A 17,099-nucleotide genomic window follows, 5' to 3' on the forward strand; every position below is an offset into this window, starting at 1 on the left:
ATTGACCTGATGTAAGTAATCAATGGGGAAGTTTCATGGTGATATGCATTAGTTAGTTTTCACCCTATCTTCTATCTAAAGATGTTTGGAATTTTACAATACATCTTTAAATGCAGTTTTGAGGCAGATATCTCCAGTTAAGCTGCACTTACATACACCACACCTTCCAGTTTTATTCCTATCTATTGTATTTCTGAAGGTTTTTACAGAGGAGTTTGTTCATATATCATTCACAGCCTGATGTATTTTATCCACATTGTATTCCTAAAAACGTGGAGAAAATTGTGTTTTTTTATTGGTTGTTGACGATTTTTCTGATTTATGGAGCAATTAAAGGAGGCATCCAAAATTCTCTCTGTAAAAACCTTTTGACTTTAATATGTTGGCAAGAACTCTGCTGACTATGCTGACTTTATCCATATTCACATTTCTGTTTCCGAACATATGTGCAAATAAGCGCACGTTTCATTGTATAATCCATCATTTGCACATTTAAAATTCAATTTCAGAAAACATCTTAGTGTAAATAATCAACTAGCTTAAGTTTTATAGCGATATCTAGTTTAATTCTTTATTGTATTCACCTGTAGTGTCTTCCCTTCAGAAGAAAAAACAACCATGAAGTGCTGCAGTGCCACTAAAGGCATGTTCTGTAGAAAAAAACATTATCACATGTCAACTCAATGTACATGTGAGCTACATTTACTGTATAAATTACATGACTTAATGACATTAATTCACATCATAAACTATTAAACCGAAAACACTTAACTGATCTCTGTAGAATTCAAGATATTCAACTGTAACTGCATGTAAAAGGATACAGCACTCAACTAAATGGAGCACAAAGGTTTTTTCCTATGAGCCTGAAAATGATATCTACAGTGAACTGCGGTGTTGTGTGCCTGGTTGTCTGCATTGATTTACTTACAATCAACAGCTCAGTCCTTAGCTGTTCTTATTTTAAACATATATCATAGAAGGAAAAGCACCAGTGGATCTAACAGCATTAACAATGCTGTTAGCTCCACTCAGCTATAACTGTGATTCCATGCATTGATAATGTCATCTGTGCTTATCAGGTTAAATGTATTTTAACATTTTAGCTTTAGGTTCACGTGTTGTCTCGGTCAAGCGTGTCCCCTCCTGCAATCACTCTGCACGCCACGAGGGGGACCCATTCCCTCAGTTTTGAACCACTTTTTTTAAACCAAATAATATGGTTTACTATTAATTTCAATGCAAATGAATGAACACAAATGTTTACAATTCATGATCATCTTTATTGATTTATGAAGTGTAATAAAGAATCTTCAAACAGAGTATCCCCCACCAGTCATCATCACTCCGCCATCCTTATGTATCACAATTCCTGCATCTAAATTACAGTACATTAGCATACAGAAATAATGAATTCATGATGAATATATAAATTGAAGTTTTATAAATGTTTATTGAACAGGAAAAAAGGAATAAGATGTCCAGGCGTATTCAGGAAGGCGTCATCATCTGACTCGTCCTCTGCAGGTCTAAAACAAAAGCAAGGTTCAGACAGTAAAAGTGAGCAGAGAGGACGGATGAAAGGAAATCTTCTTCTATGAAGGAGTGATCTGCTATAATCACAAGAAATTATTATTATTTTCTACTCACAGATGTCCTCCTGTATCTCCACACTCAGCGCGTTGGCCAAAAGCGAGATGAGGTGCGAGGCCGCTGCTGCTCCAGCACCTTCAGCAGCTTATCTTGACTCTCCATGATCCTGTTCAGCTTTTCTTCCAGATCTCTCGGGATCACTGAGGTAGAGTTAAAGAAAATGGCATTCATTTAGACATAGGAAGAGTTGACAATACTGTCAAAGTAAAACTGAAGTAGCGTCATTTCAGATCAGAAACAGAAACATGTTTGAAACTTCGTTATGGAAATGAACGACCAGCAGAGGTGAGGTGTGTGGACTCACCTCCTCCGGGGGGGCAATCAGTGGGTTCTGTTGGAACAATATTGAACACATGTCATATGTCAGGGGTTCTTGTATGTAAATAAGGTTGAATCATAAAAATATGCCAGACTGAATGAGCCAGAGCCAGCCAGGTCTGGAGGAGAGGGTCGGGTGCAGAGTCAGACCCTCTGGAGGAATAAACACCCGGAGTCACATCAGACTTTTAGGAATTGAAAAAACGAGTTATGTGAGTGGTTGATCTGGATTCAAACACACACACACACACACACACACACACACACACACACACACACACACACACACACACATACCCTCGGTGCATGCTGCTGCTTGCTAGCTTTCAGCTAATGTACAGTTAAGTCATTTGGTTGTTTGAGACACTTCAACGCAGAAGGGCAGCCAGTGGTCAACACACCATTAAACGACCACCATTGCTGATGAAAATCTGTCTGATGGGACTCGGGCACAAAGTAATGTTTAAGTTTTATTCATGTTACGTTTAGTCTCATTGGTTGAAATCCTTCCTCACTCTCTCACTCAGTAGTTATAGCACAGTAGTCTCACATAACCAGACCTATCTCCACAGCACTGTCAGAGCTAAGCACACCGTTACCTTGAGTTCAATTTGTGGATTTCTCTGGTTTGAACATTGCTGGAAATATTCGGGATAATGTAAGTGCACAGCTAAACAAAATATATAACAAGGGGTCTGGCTGTTATGAGACATTTTGAGCAGAAATGTTCCATATTGTATCTTCAGGGGGGAAAGAGGAGAAACACTGTCATATTGTGCACCTCATGACCTTTATAGTGTACTTGATTGCAGTTACAGTTGCATATTTCTCAGTTACAGTTGCATATTTCTCCTAAAATGAATTAAGTAAAACTTTATGTGACTAAAAACATCTGGATTATTCAGATTCAAATCAAAGATGAACATAAACTGATCAGGTGATATATATGTCGTTATGTTCACAGTTTGTTCTGCTGCACGCAAGGGACAAGATATCAAAATAGGTTAACATAGCTTTAATATTAATCAACACTGGCATGGATTATTATGATGAGCTCAGTCAAGCCTTTACTATCAGAGTCATTCCAAACAGCATCAATGAATGAGATTTACCTGCAAGAGCATCTCCCAGATCGAACCCCTTAGAGGCATCTGAAAACACAGAATATGAAAGAAAAATGAAATATTCTTCAGTGGAGTGTGTGTGTGTGTGTGTGTGTGTGTGTGTGTGTGTGTGTGTGTGTGTGTGTGTGTGTGTGTGTGTGTGTGTATTAAAAATGAGCCTTGAATGAAGGGCAATCAAATGGGGGGACCTTGCTTTGCTACGTACATGTATTGTTATTCACCTAGCTGAAGTTTTATATTAGCTTTAACTGAACTTTGTAACAGTGAGAACAACAGTAACTAATTATTTTAACTTATCTTAGTCTAACTGGTATCACACAGTCTGCCCTGCTTACCTTTGCCGCGAAAATTATCCAAAAAGCCTGTTTGAGAAATAGAAAAAATATTTCAAAACAATGTCAACACCCAGCCTAAGATCCACTCCCTTCTTCAGTTACAACACACGATGCATTCCATGATGTTGTGAAACTCAAGAGTTGAGTTTTAACCTCTAAGCTGGAGGAAACAGGGAGATCTGTGGCTGCTACTGGAAAATTACAGCCATTATAAAATGTTGTGCAGCCGATAGTCAAAGTCATTATTTATCTTACTAGTAAGAAACCGCGATGTGTCTGAATTTTTCCTGTCTGTTTGCCTTATAGGACATGAAATTAACTCATCATTCGCTGTGAAACCCTTTTTACATACAGCTGATTCGTTACGATTCAAAAGATGCATCCAATGACCCTTCACACTCACCACGCTTAAGTCGATCAACAGCTTCTTCATGAATGGGATCTGTGAGTGAAGAAACATCATCAACAGGCACATCAATGGGCGGAAAAACAGAAAGAAAAGAGCCTGAAACCACTTCAGCTTCCTGACGGTGGTGGTGGTGGTGGACTATTGTGGGGTTGGTATTACAGTACTGTGTAACACTGCCTGGATGTTCAGTATTGTATACTTATCTTCAATAACTTATACCTTCCACAACATTCTCATCCACTGAGCAGCAAATATGACAGATCACACATAACTGTTACACTGGATGAAAATATAAAACAGCCAGATGGATTTTCCACAAACTTGCAAAAGCTGGTTTTATGAACGTATTATTACTGATGTATGATTAGCTGCCATTAATACAGAAAGTTATAAAAGGCTCTAGTCACTTAAACACCTGCATCTGTTGTAAAGTTTACCATGAAGCTACGATCCAGGCTCCAGAACCAGAGGAGACCCAAACGTGTGGCGGTGTATATATGTATATACATAATACAAGAAGGAAAAATGAAAAGGCTAGTACACTAAGGTATGGAGGACTGAAACTGCCAAAAATGTTTTTAAAAAAGGCTCAATAAATGGTTATTATGCCATTAAATACACTGAAAATAATAATAATAGAATATATAGGCATGAGTACATTTCAAAGTAAATTAAAGTTTCTGTTTTAATTTGTCTTCGTATCTTTTTACCTCTTTATTTCATTTTATTTATTAACGTATTCATTTTCAAATTAATTAATTAATTTACGTATGTATTTGTTTATTTCTTTATGCATTACTTTGCAAAAGGAAAAGAATACAGGAATAAACACATAAATAATAAACTTAAAAATGGAGGAAAGAAAAAATAAAATAAAAACATTTCATTACAACTAAAATATCAATTTATGTCACATTTTTGAAATCATAAATTGATTCATGCCTACATTTATTTCTTTACTTAATCCTTGGCGCATTTCATAGCATATTCATTTATTTATTGAATCATTTATTTATTTATTTATCTTTGATTGTGGCGGTTTCAGTCCTCCAAACTAAGGGACCTTTAATAAACATATGCTTTATCATATAATCACAAACTGACTGACATACAGAGAAGCTTGGGCTGGATCCAGTGTGGTACTAGAGCCAGTTCAGACTCTGGTTGTAATCTGTAAAGTGTAATTTGCCACTGATGTCTCAACATTTAATGAAGTAATAAAAATAAAACACCTCTGCCTTAAAGAATGACACAAGTATTCACAGCCTCAACAAAAGGTCTATAAAGCTCATGTTTAGTGTAGTTTGGTGTCCCCATCTCAAACTGTGTCTCTCTGTGAACATGAAGCCAGACATTACTGGTATCTATAAATCGAATGTTGGGCGTATTGGCCCCTGTTGAAAGATGCTGTTGTGATGAGTCACATCACAGGTTTAAATGTTGTGCGGCAGCAGGAATGGTGCAATGCTGAGGCGTTAACGCAGACGCCTGATGTGGTCAGCTGTCAGTTTCACAACAGTGCCCGTTTCTCAAGCGGGACATGTTGGTGTTGTTTGGACTTGCGTGTCTTCGGTCGGCTCCGGCAGACACCAGCCTCATCAGGACACCGGTTAGATAGCACAGCTGCACTCACATTAAAGTTATCCACAGATCTGGTTGATGCTTATTCAACAGGCACGTGACTCAGGTCATGGTCAAGTCCAGAGTCATTGTTTGTGTCGGTGAGTCAGTTCATGTTCAGTGAAATAAATGTAATCAAACAAAAAAACTTTATAAAAGTTACTCTCAAGCTAAAAATATAGTCCCTCCCTTCACTTTATACCAAAACTGCTGCTCAGACAGTCAACAGTACTGACGTTCAAGATATTTAAATGTATAAAATGACTCGTATCGTCTATCGTCCTGTTTTCTGTGCTGGTTCACATGACAGGCTTAGTGTCAGGTTGACTGAGGCCTGAGAGGACTGAGGGGTTTTCATATCAACACCTAAATAATATTTTACTTTCATTACAACTGACTTCTATCTAAGTCTTTGAACAGCAATATCAGTGTCACTCACCATGGTCATCTACTGCATCAGATCCTGCAAGAGGAAGACAAGGAACACCATTAAACATCAGGTCGTCGTTAGCTGCAACAGCTGAACGTCATGAACGATATAAACTGTGTTCTGTGCTGTGTGAGCGGTTTTTAAAGGTTAACATATTAAGAAGGAACCAGTAGGCTCGTAGCTGAGACCCAGAGATGGAAAGTATTGTTGGTTTTGGTCTTTATATGGAATCGTTGACAATAAAGAAATACACAAATTAAAAAAACCTCCAGCCTTATACTTTAAAATTGGAATTCCAATGTCCAATGTCTCTGCTCCAATCATTCCAATCTGATTGGATCTCATCTCCTCTTGTTCCTATCTAATCTTCTTCTCATGTGGAATGATTAAAAGCTCCTCAACAACACCAAACAGATCACCTTGAGACTGAACTTTTACACCAATAAGCACAAGGAGCTCTGAGAGCGCTGGACATTTACACGCCTACGATTCACTGACAACTGGGCAGCTCATCCCGTAGACAACCTGTCTGCTGTGAGGAGGACCTGAGATACTCCTGAAAGCTCAGAACTGCTACTAAACAGACTTTAAAGGGACGATTTTTTGTCCAAGGTCAAAAATTACTTTAAAACTTAAAACTTGAACCCCATGTGTCAAGTCCCTTACACCTGTTCTGATGTGAGAAATGGATCCCAATGTCAGAGCAACACGTTTTCTACGTTAACTAACAAGAAGTCGTATAAAGCCTCTAAGTCTGCCAGGCATCAACTTAAAAAAGGTACATTGCTACAATAACCATGCAATGATCATAACAGTTGATGATAAAGTCTGTTGTCCACCAGTCATCTCACCTTTCACTGTCACTGTTCCAGTGACCAGAAGAAGGAACGCGACGGTCAAACCAAACTTCATGTTGACTCTCCTCACAGTGAGACCAGCTTGTGCTGTGTTGCAGAACTTAAGAAGCAGCTGTCCCGTGAATCTGCAGTCCTGACTCCTACCTTTTAAAGACCAGACCGGGTGTGGCAGTCTGAGAGAGCCACATTACAAAAGGTGTATTGCGAAAAAATGTTATTAAGGAACCCGAAAGGAAAACAGATTAGTTGAGAACAAACAGAAAACACAGAGAAGACCACAGGACGATTAGTGGCGTGACTGACTTGTATCAGTCTGTGATCACTTGTTGTGTACCACCTGTCTGTGTTACACAACACTTAATAACAACGGTGCAATTACTTTATGTTTGCATTCATTATCATCTGTTGTTCAGTAATGTACTGATCCCTCCACTGCTTTATTTTTACATTCATATTTATTTCTTTAACCTGTTAAGAACCAGCCTCTATTTAGTGTCTCTGCTCGATAATTAACCGAGTGTATCTCTGCAACTACAAGGTCTATTTGAATAATCAAGGTATCATAACAAAGGGAACACTTGAAATATTTGTTCAGACGTGTAACTATAAGTATATCTGTCATTGGGTCAGAGTAAATTAAGTTAGCACACAGCATAAATGAAAGATACAGTAACCAGACTCTTGCCAAACCTGGTTTGAATGATGCCCCAGGATCAGCCCAGGTACACTGGTCCAGATGTGGCTGCATCGGGCTGCAAACACCCCAACAAAGCTGACAGAACAGCCTTATTATATTGGCCCAAATCTGGAGGCTGTCTTTACCAGAACTGGCCTTTATGTACGGTAGATGACAGCCTGTAGAATGTAAAGAATGACTGATAGTCTCCCAGAGCTGCCCCAGAATCTGCCCATGACTCTGACTTTTAGTGCCAGGAATGGGAAAGATTCAATTAGTACAACAAAACCACATATATTAAAATATTAAAATTATATATGCTCTGCTTGTCATGATTTGCTTTTGATATGTAGACTGAACACAAATGATTCATTTCATTCAACAAGAAAAATGATATTTAAACAATTACCAAATTGAATTAATGACCTGTTCTGGGTTTAAGAAGGAAGAAAGAAAGAAAGAAAGAAAGAAAGAAAGAAAGAAAGAAAGAAAGAAAGAGTGCAGTGAGTGTTGGGCATGTAGAACACACCTGTGGTGCACAGTCTCTGCACTGACAGCCTCTCCAGCTCCTCTGTGCTCATCAGCAGGACTCTCCCGCTGTCTGTGCATATCTGCAGCCTCACCGACACACGGACGGACGGAGGACCACTCCAGCTGAGATGCAGTCCTTCATCTCTCCTGTGTCCAAGGTGATCCTGGTGGCTCTCTTCATCTTCGCCATCCTGCTCATCCTCTACGTGATCCTGTGGTACATCTGCCGGGACGTGGACTGTGACCACAGCATCTGATGGACATGGACCCAGTGACGGAGGACCAGGAGAGCCCAGAGACGGCAGGGTGATCAGCGCCCACCTTCAGGTGACCCCCTCTGTGTTATTGAAGTGCGGTCATGTGCTTACAGCTGTGTGTGCTCTGCTTCAGCTGGATTCATTCAACATGATGTATGGATCATATGGATATAAAGCGCAAGCCAGATGTCATTTAATTAGTGTCAAATTTAAATAAATAAAATATTTAACATATGTAACAAATAAATACATAAATAAATAAACTTAAGAATGGATATATGAATGATAAATGTTTTGGATTTTGGCATTTTTAGTCCTCCATACTTGGTGTAACACTAGTCAAACAGATAGGCAAACAAGGATGGATGTATTGCATTATGTGCATATTTCTAGAAATCTGTTCTATCAAATGTCATTTATTATAATAGGAATATCTACATGCTGGACAGTGATGGCATGTAACTATGTACATTTATTTAAGTAATGTTCCAGAGCAAGCTTGAGATACTAATTTCTATTATTTGCTACTTTATACTTTGGCTCCATTATTTTTCTGCGGCAAATATTGTACTCTTCAGATTGTATAGTGTGTAGAGCACTAATGAGCATCTATTTAATGGTTGTAAAACAAAAAAAATACTGATTCATTAATTGAAAAATGTTGAACATAAGATTCATCAGCTGGCCAGGCTGATAATCAGTCGACCCAAAATAAGCAGTATACATGTAAATATGTATAATTGACTTATTTGTACTTAAAATACATTTAATATCTTCTTAGCATGTCTTTCATTATAAAATAAGGCGACAGGAAGTGTGTGATTATAATTAGTGTGGTGAGGACGCATCGTGCGTCCTCTTTCTTATATTCTTTGCTATTTTACAAGGATTTACATTTGAAATGTTCTCACTCTGGAGGTGAGAAGACTGTGGACATCTGTGGACACTGACATCTGTGGATATCCAAATTAAGTCAGATTTTACCGTCCACCTCCAAATATGGCTTGGTTCTGATTTTTTTGGCTGTTAAAGGCTTTAGTTGCTCGTCGTCTATAAGTGGGAGCTTTATTCACTGCTCTTGCTTTTGGCATTTTTCCTCCTGAATGGAACAAAGTTTCTGGGTGATAGGTCTGATTTTAGGGCTCAGGTGGTGTGGAGATGTTTTTTTGTTAATATGCTAATTTATACAGCAAGGTCCCCTTAAAAAGTCTGAAACATGTGCAAATTAATTCTCAACCTGTGACACAATACCTTGTAGTCAAATTCAGTGGCACCCCGTGGACACATAGCAGTTTAGGAGCATGTGAAATCAAGCAGAAACAGCATGAAGAATTTCTGCTGGGTCCTACAGATTCTTCACCCGATGATCAGACTGACTTCATATTTCACTTTATTCATTCAGCCTGGTATCGTGTTCAGATCAGCAAATTTATTTTGTTTTGTTTCGACCTAACCGATCATAAGCAAGTGACTTGTTTCACCGCTGTCACCACTTTTTAATCAACACTAACGCTGTTGGAGCAGTCTCTGGAGGAGTTAACCTGATGCTCAGCGGGAGAAATAATAATGAGCATGTGCAGCAGGACACAAAGTGCTGAAGGACACCTGGTAGTGACAGCACTGTGTTTGTTGGCTTATGTAGCTCTGCATGGCAGACACACACCAACACCAGACTAATTCAATCACAGAAAAAAGCATTAGAAAAGTCTAACAGCTGAACATGTGACGCCTGCAGGTGCTGAAGAGCCAGATATTTTTCTCAGCTGTTGCTGGAGATCAGAAGAGAGTGACCATTGGACTAAATGCATTGTTTGATAACATGTTAGTTATTCCAGCTTTTGCTGCCCCCTAGTGGACCAAAATCTATTCATTCAGCTTTAAAGTGACTTTACTGGTGATTTCTCCCATGCCGCGGGAAACATCTTTTTTTCTAATATATTAACATGCTGGATTTATTTGTCATTGTCTGTGTCAGTGTTAGTGTTGTACCATGTTCTCACACTCTTGACTTACATGTTAAACTGATATGATGAGTTGACACAGGCTAACATCTGTGTCATCCTCAAATGTATTGAATTACATGTTTAATAATGTAGGCCTACTTATTTTGTAGACTATTTACTATTCAAAAAATAAATAAATAAAGATGAATAAATACATAAATGACTCAATGAATAATTTCTTATGTGGTTAAATGCACAAAAAATAAAATTAGACATAAATGTAGGCATTAATTTTTTAAAATGTAACATAAATTGATACTTTAGTTTTGAATTGCTTCCATATTTATTTACTATAACATTCAATTTTCCATTTAATGTATTAATTTTATCCATTCTTAAGTTATTTATTTATGAATTTATTTCTTAATTCTTTTCCTTTCTATTTTGCAAGATGATGCATAAATAAATATGTAAATAATTGTGTAAATTAAAAAATAAAAAATAAAAAAACATTTTTGTGACATTTGATCAATTTATAATGCCCATAGTTTATTTTTATTTCAAGATTATTTATTCAAATGTATTTTTTATATATTGTGGTGGGTACTGGCAGTAAATGCTTACAGGCCAGCCCAACCTACATAAAAGTCTAAAAAATACAAAATATACAAAAAACAATCTAGGGGGAATGCCCAATGTCCACTACTTGGACAATAAACCAATACAAATGCCTCTTCAGGGGATAAAGAAACTGAAATGTGCTCCTACAAGCCCCAGTGAAATAAATTGTCAAAAGTGAAGGTGTATAGGAGCTTTGGTTTGAAGGGGTTCAAGAATGAACACAGTTTCCTCACTAGAATGATGTGGGGCAGCCAAGAAAACATGATAGGGCCTGAATAGAGCAGAGTTTCTGGCTGGCAATCTAAGGGGATGAAGCTCTGAGTGAGGCAGAGACAGATTCAGAATGAGGGTGAGAGCCATTCCCCACCTCTTTAAAGCCTTCACAAAGAGGCGTTGTCACACCCTGATTGGCTGGAGGGGAATGCCCCAAGCTGCTTCCACTCCTCAATCAGTAGTCAGTCTCCTCATCTGCGCACATGTGATCTGCATCCCCTGCAATTAGTCCAGAGGGATTTTGAAAATTAGCCCAAAACAAAGTAAGATAGCAAGTCCTAAAAAATGAGACTGCTACGTTATTACACTATATTTTTCAATATTTGTCAATACATGCTTCACCTCATCACTGAACTGTACAAAATTAGGATTAGTCTCTAATACTTTGTCAGTAAAGTGTTCTTTAGGGTGACTTATTAGTTCACACTTCTTCATGTTAGCCAGGAGCTGTCTCACTGTTTGAACAAACACTTGCAGTCATCCATGTTGACATCATCTGTTACTTTCAGAAATGTCTCCACGTAACACAGCTCATTCACCGTTCACCATCTGCTGTGTGGATGCCAGTGGCAAGTTAGGAGAGAGCTCACCTGGCCAGTTCTGCTGTCTGTTGATTGTTTAATGTCTCAGCTCCCTGCAGTCTGTGTGAATGATTCTCACGATATGATATTAAGCTGTGTATTTTTCACAGACGCATTGTCATAGATGGCATGCCGAATGTCTTTATCATTTGCCCTGCCTGTCATGGTTTTGGTTTTTGGTCGGTTATTTCCTGTTTTATTTTGTAGTTACGTCCTCCTGTGTCTTGTTGTCACTTTCTACTTCCCGTTCATAGGATTCTGTTTCCTTCCTGAGCTCCATTCCTTGGTTGGTTACAGACTTTATAGACATCTCTGCTTCATATCCTACCACCCTACAGCATGCTAACTATCAGCCCACATTATAGCCCGAGGTTCCCAGCCTCACTCCAGGCCTCAATTCCAGATTCCCTGCACGAGCTTGCAAATTTCCTGCTAGCTCCAGTTCCTGTGTCAGCTAGCCAACAGCCTGCTAGCCTCCCAACTGCTCTAGCTTCTGTCACAGCTAGCTACCAGCCAGCAAGCCTCCTGCCCAGCTCCTCGTCGTCACTGGTGTCCAGCTCCTCTTCGTCACTGCTGCCCAGCTCCTCAGCCTCACCGCTCAACACCTTGGAGATCCAGCTGCCCAGCACATCCAGGCCTCCTCTGTCCAGCCCCCGGAGTCTTTGCTGCCCAGTGCCCCTGCTGACGCCTCTCCAGTTCCGGCATCAGGGGTTCCAATTGACACGTCTGCAGTTCCTCCTGATCCTGGGTTGGCTGACACCCTCTTGGTGCAGAGCCTCTTCCTGAGTCAACCCACGCACCTCCTGCTCCTAAGTCGGCTGACGTCTCGTCTGCTCCTGGGTCTGTCAATACCTCTCCAGCCTCTGGTTCCCCATCGTCAGCCTGGCTGACACCTGCCCCTTGTACCTTGTACATCTATCATACATAGCCAGCAACAGAGAGGCTATTGTGTCATTCCCCTCGACTCAGTTGACTGGAGGTTATTTATCTGAGATCTCAAAAACTTCTGTGTCAGGCAAATTATATCAATTTAGCCATGCAGTCATGTGGAGTTTTCACATGTTTTTACCAGAGAGTGTGTCCCTCCTCTGTCATCAAACCATGTACTGTACCCTGAGCCAGTGCCGGCCCTGACCAATTTGGTGCGACTTTAGTCGACTTTATTGTCAAAACTGCAATATGTACAAGACATACAGAGAATTGAAATTGTGTTTCCCTCTATCCAGACAATATAAGTGAATATGTAAAAAAATAAATAAATAAATTAAAAAAAGCAGAAATAAGAAATATAAGAATATAAAATAAAATAGAAATATAGATCTAAAAATAAAATATGTACAGCTAAGAGACATTCGGGAATATAAAGTCCGGAGATATAAATAGTGTAGAATAGATATGTCAGTATTGGGATTGGATATAAATATAGATATAAATATGGCAGTTTGATATAAATATGACAGTATAAAATGGTCTAAACTGGTCTATGACAATGAAATTGTAAACATTCTTACACAGTGCAAATAGATTTTAAAGTGTTTTTGAGTTGTAAAAGTGGCTGGTGCCATTTGGGGGGGGTGGGGGGGGGTCAACAATGTCCAGAGTTAGTGGGGGCAGCGGGCGGAGAAGGAAGGGGGGGCAGCGCTGGGAGGGAGTTCAGCATCCTGATGGCCTGGTGAATGAAACTGTCTCTCAGTCTGCTGGTTCTCGCTCGGAGGCTCCTCATCCTCCTCCCGGAATGCAGGAGACTGAAGAGTTGGTGGTTGGGGTGGGTGGGCCAGACGTGTGCTGTAAATGTCCTGGAGGGAGGGGAAGGAGGCACCGATGATCCTCTCAGCTGCTCTCACTATGCGCTGCAGGGTCTTCTTGCAGGATGCAGTGCAGCTGCCGTATCACACAGTGATGCAGCTGGTCAGGATGCTCTCGGTGGTTCCACGGTAGAAGGTTGTCATGATGTGGACTGGTGCTCTGGCTCTTCTCAGTCTGCGGAGGAAGTAGAGACGCTGCTGAGCTTTCCTGGCCAGTGATGCGGTGTTCCTGCTCCAGGAGAGGTCCTCAGAGAGGTGCACACCCAGGAACCTGGTGCTGCTCACTCTCTCCACAGCAGCTCCATTGATAGTCAGTGGAGGGTGCTGGGTGGAGGCTCTCCGGAAGTCGACAACAATCTCCTTCGTCTTCTCCACGTTCAGAGAGAGATTGTTGTCTCTGCACCACTTGGCCAGTTGGCTCACCTCATCCCTGTAGTTTGACTCATCGTTGTTGTTGATGAGCCCCACCACAGTCGTGTCATCCGCAAACTTGACGAAGAGGTTGGTGTTGTGTGTTGGTGTGCAGTCATGGGTCAGCAGGGTGAACAGTAAGGGGCTGAGCACGCATCCTTGGGGAGCCCCTGTGTTCAGCACGATGGTGCTGGATGCGCTGCTGCCGACCCGGACTGCCTGTGGTCTTCCTGTCAGGAAGTCCAGCAACCAGTTACGGAGTGAGGTGTTTAGTCCTAAACAGTCCAGTTTCTGTATCAGCTGCTGGGGGATGATTGTATTAAAAGCTGAACTGAAATCCAAGAACAACATCCTCACATATGAGTCCTTAGAGTCCAGGTGGGTGAGAGCTGAGTGGAGGGCGGTGGAGATTGCATCATCAGTGGACCGGTTGGCCCGATATGCAAACTGGTACGGGTCCAGGGAGGGAGGTAGGATGGATTTGATGTGCTGCATGACTAACCGCTCGAAGCACTTCATGATGATGGGGGTCAGTGCCACGGGGCGGTAGTCGTTGAAGCACGATGGGGAGGTCTTCTTTGGAACCGGGATGATGGTGGTGTTCTCGAAGCAGGTGGGGACAACAGCTTGGCTCAGGGAGGTGTTGAAGATGTCTGTGAGGACATCTGTGAGCTCCTCTGCACAGTCCTTCAGCACACGAACAGGAATGTTGTCAGGTCCTGCAGCTTTGCGAGCGTTGATCCTGGAGAGGGATCTCCTCACGCTGGCTGGAGACAGGGACAGCACCTGGTCATCTGGAGGGGGTGTTGTCTTCTGTGCAGGTGTGGTGTTGTTGGCTTCAAACCGTCCAAAGAAGTGGTTCAGATCGTTCAGCAGAGTGATGTTGTTGTCACAGGTCTGTGGTCGAGGTTTGTAGTCCGTGATGGTCTGTAACCCCTGCCACAGGCTCCTTGTGTCTCTGCTGTCGGTGAAGTGGTGGGTTATCCTGTTGCTGTACTGCCTCTTTGCAAGTCTGATGCCAGGGGACGGGTTGGCTCTTGCTGATCTCAGACCAGCCTCATCACCTGCTCTGAAAGCAGCGTTCCGGGCTTTCAGTAACCGATGGACTTCCCCCGTCAGCCATGGTTTCTGATTGGCCCGTACTGTGATGGTCTTGGTGTCCGTGACATCATCAATGCATTTGCTGATGTAGGCAGTAACAGTGTCTGAGTACTCCTGTATGTTTATGTGGTGGTTGTAGGTGGCTGCCTGCTTGAACATGTCCCAGTCTGTGGTGTCAAAGCAGTCCTGGAGTGCTGAGGAGGCACCCTCTGGCCACACCCGTACCTGCTTCTGAACCGGTCTGGTGACTTTGACCTTAGGCCTGTATGCTGGCATTAGCATAACAGTGATGTGGTCCGAAGCGCAGAGATGGGGGAGGGGTGAGGCCTTGTATGCTCCTCTCAATGTTGTGTAAACCTGGTCCAGTGTGTTGTTTCCCCTTGTTGCAAAGTCAATGTGTTGGTACACATTAGGAAACACTGTTTTGAGATTTGCATGATTGAAATCTCCAGCCACGATGAGAAGTCCCTCTGGATGGGCAGTCTGCTGTTCACTGATGGAGCTGTACAGTTCACTCAGTGCCTTGTCTCTATCATTGTTGTTACAGCTGGGAGGGATGTAGACTGCGACCAGCAGGATGGCAGAAAACTCCCTCGGTAGATAGAAAGGCCGGCACTTGATGATCATAAACTCCACAAGGGGTGAACAGTGTCTGCAAACCACCACAGCATCCTGACACCAAGCATCCCTGATGTACACACAGACCCCGCCACCGCGGGTCTTACCTCCTTCAATGAGGGCTCTGTCTGCTCGGTGGCACGTTAGCCGGTCGAGCTGGATGGCGGAGTCCGGTGTGTTGTTGTTCAGCCATGTTTCCGTGAAAACAAAAACACAGCACTCTCTCACAGTCCGCTGGGTCGATCTCATGAGCTGTATGTAATCCAGTTTATTGTCCAAGGAGCGTACATTGGCTAGTACAATTGATGGTAAAGCCGGCTTGTTCGGGTTAGCCGCTAGCCTGGCCCGGATACCTCCGCGCTTTCCTCGCTTCTGCCTCCTCTCGCACCGCCTGCGGTGCTTCCTCTGCGGGTGAGCTGCAGTAGTGGGGGTCGGCGTCGAAGCGGGCCGCTGGAGAAGGCCGAGGTTGTGAAGCTCCTCAGCGTGAGTCGGGTTTATCTTCCAGGAAAAAGTATTTCCGATGTCAAAAAGAGTCCTGCGGCTGTATGTGCGCCTTAGGACGGACAAACGCGACGAAAACGTAAAATTCCTCGAGCACACCGAGGAAGACAAACACGAAAAACACGTAAAACACACCATTTTCGGGACAGAGAGGGGCCGCTGCGTCCGTACGCGCCACCGCAACAACAAACCTCCAACAAAGGTAACTACGATGCATTAAACTATTCATTTCATTCACTTCATCACATTGACGTTACTGTACCTCTTTCTTTTTCACGTGTTTCTTCCTCTGCTTTCCTTCTTTTCCTTCCCTGGGCACCGGATGGTTTCAGTCTTTTGGACATTGTGGTTCCACTACAGTATCAATGAATCTCTCTCTTGGTCTTTGGGTCACTGCCCGGTCAGATCCAGGCAGCTCGCCTCACGACCCCTCACACCCCCCACCCTCACAAAGGGCAGGTACAGTGCAACGAGCCAGCCAGGAACCCAGAAAAAAGGCCTCTCCAGTATTTAATAGGCTTTGCTATGAAGTTATGTTGCTGCGGGATTATATAATATTTCAAAATAATAGTAGTAATAGCACTGGTAAAAAATAGTTTGTTTGTTTTTTTCTCCCCCCGTGGATGACGGCGCCCTTAGCATTTGCCTATGCCAAGGGCCTAGCAGCCGCTTTTGTCTCTCTTTTCCATCCTTGTATTATCAAAGTCAGTTTGTCTTTCTTTATGTGAACAATATAACATCCATTCACTCAACATCCAAACTTAAATACTCCAATATCACATTTGCCAATGATGCTACAAACACTGATGAATGTGTGTGTCCACATCATTGTTTCCAAAAGTCTCTGCCCATCCCGACGTGAACACTGAAAACAAGTTTCTGAATACCTTCACCCTGGAATGAGTCGTCCTAAAGCCCTGTTGGTTTTAAGAAATACCAGTTAATGTGTGGACAGGGACTCAGGCTTGGCACATTTAACGGTAACCTGCCTGTTGGATATCATGTGAGCAAAATTGTCCTGAGGGTGGTTTTCGA

At 42.0% G+C, this 17,099-nt stretch overlaps 1 long non-coding RNA gene across 1 annotated transcript; it reads right to left on the reverse strand.

The window, feature by feature from the left end:
* Positions 1 to 1,433: 1,433 nt before the first annotated feature.
* LOC140992275 (uncharacterized) lies at positions 1,434 to 1,746 on the reverse strand. Its single transcript, XR_012178014.1, has 2 exons — positions 1,651 to 1,746; positions 1,434 to 1,529 (listed from the first exon to the last, which is right to left on the reverse strand). It is a non-coding gene; the product is annotated as an uncharacterized lncRNA (long non-coding RNA).
* Between the last annotated feature and the right edge of the window lie 15,353 nt (positions 1,747 to 17,099).

Source organism: Pagrus major, chromosome 24, assembly GCF_040436345.1.
Source record: "Pagrus major chromosome 24, Pma_NU_1.0".
Classification (NCBI taxonomy): domain Eukaryota; kingdom Metazoa; phylum Chordata; class Actinopteri; order Spariformes; family Sparidae; genus Pagrus; species Pagrus major.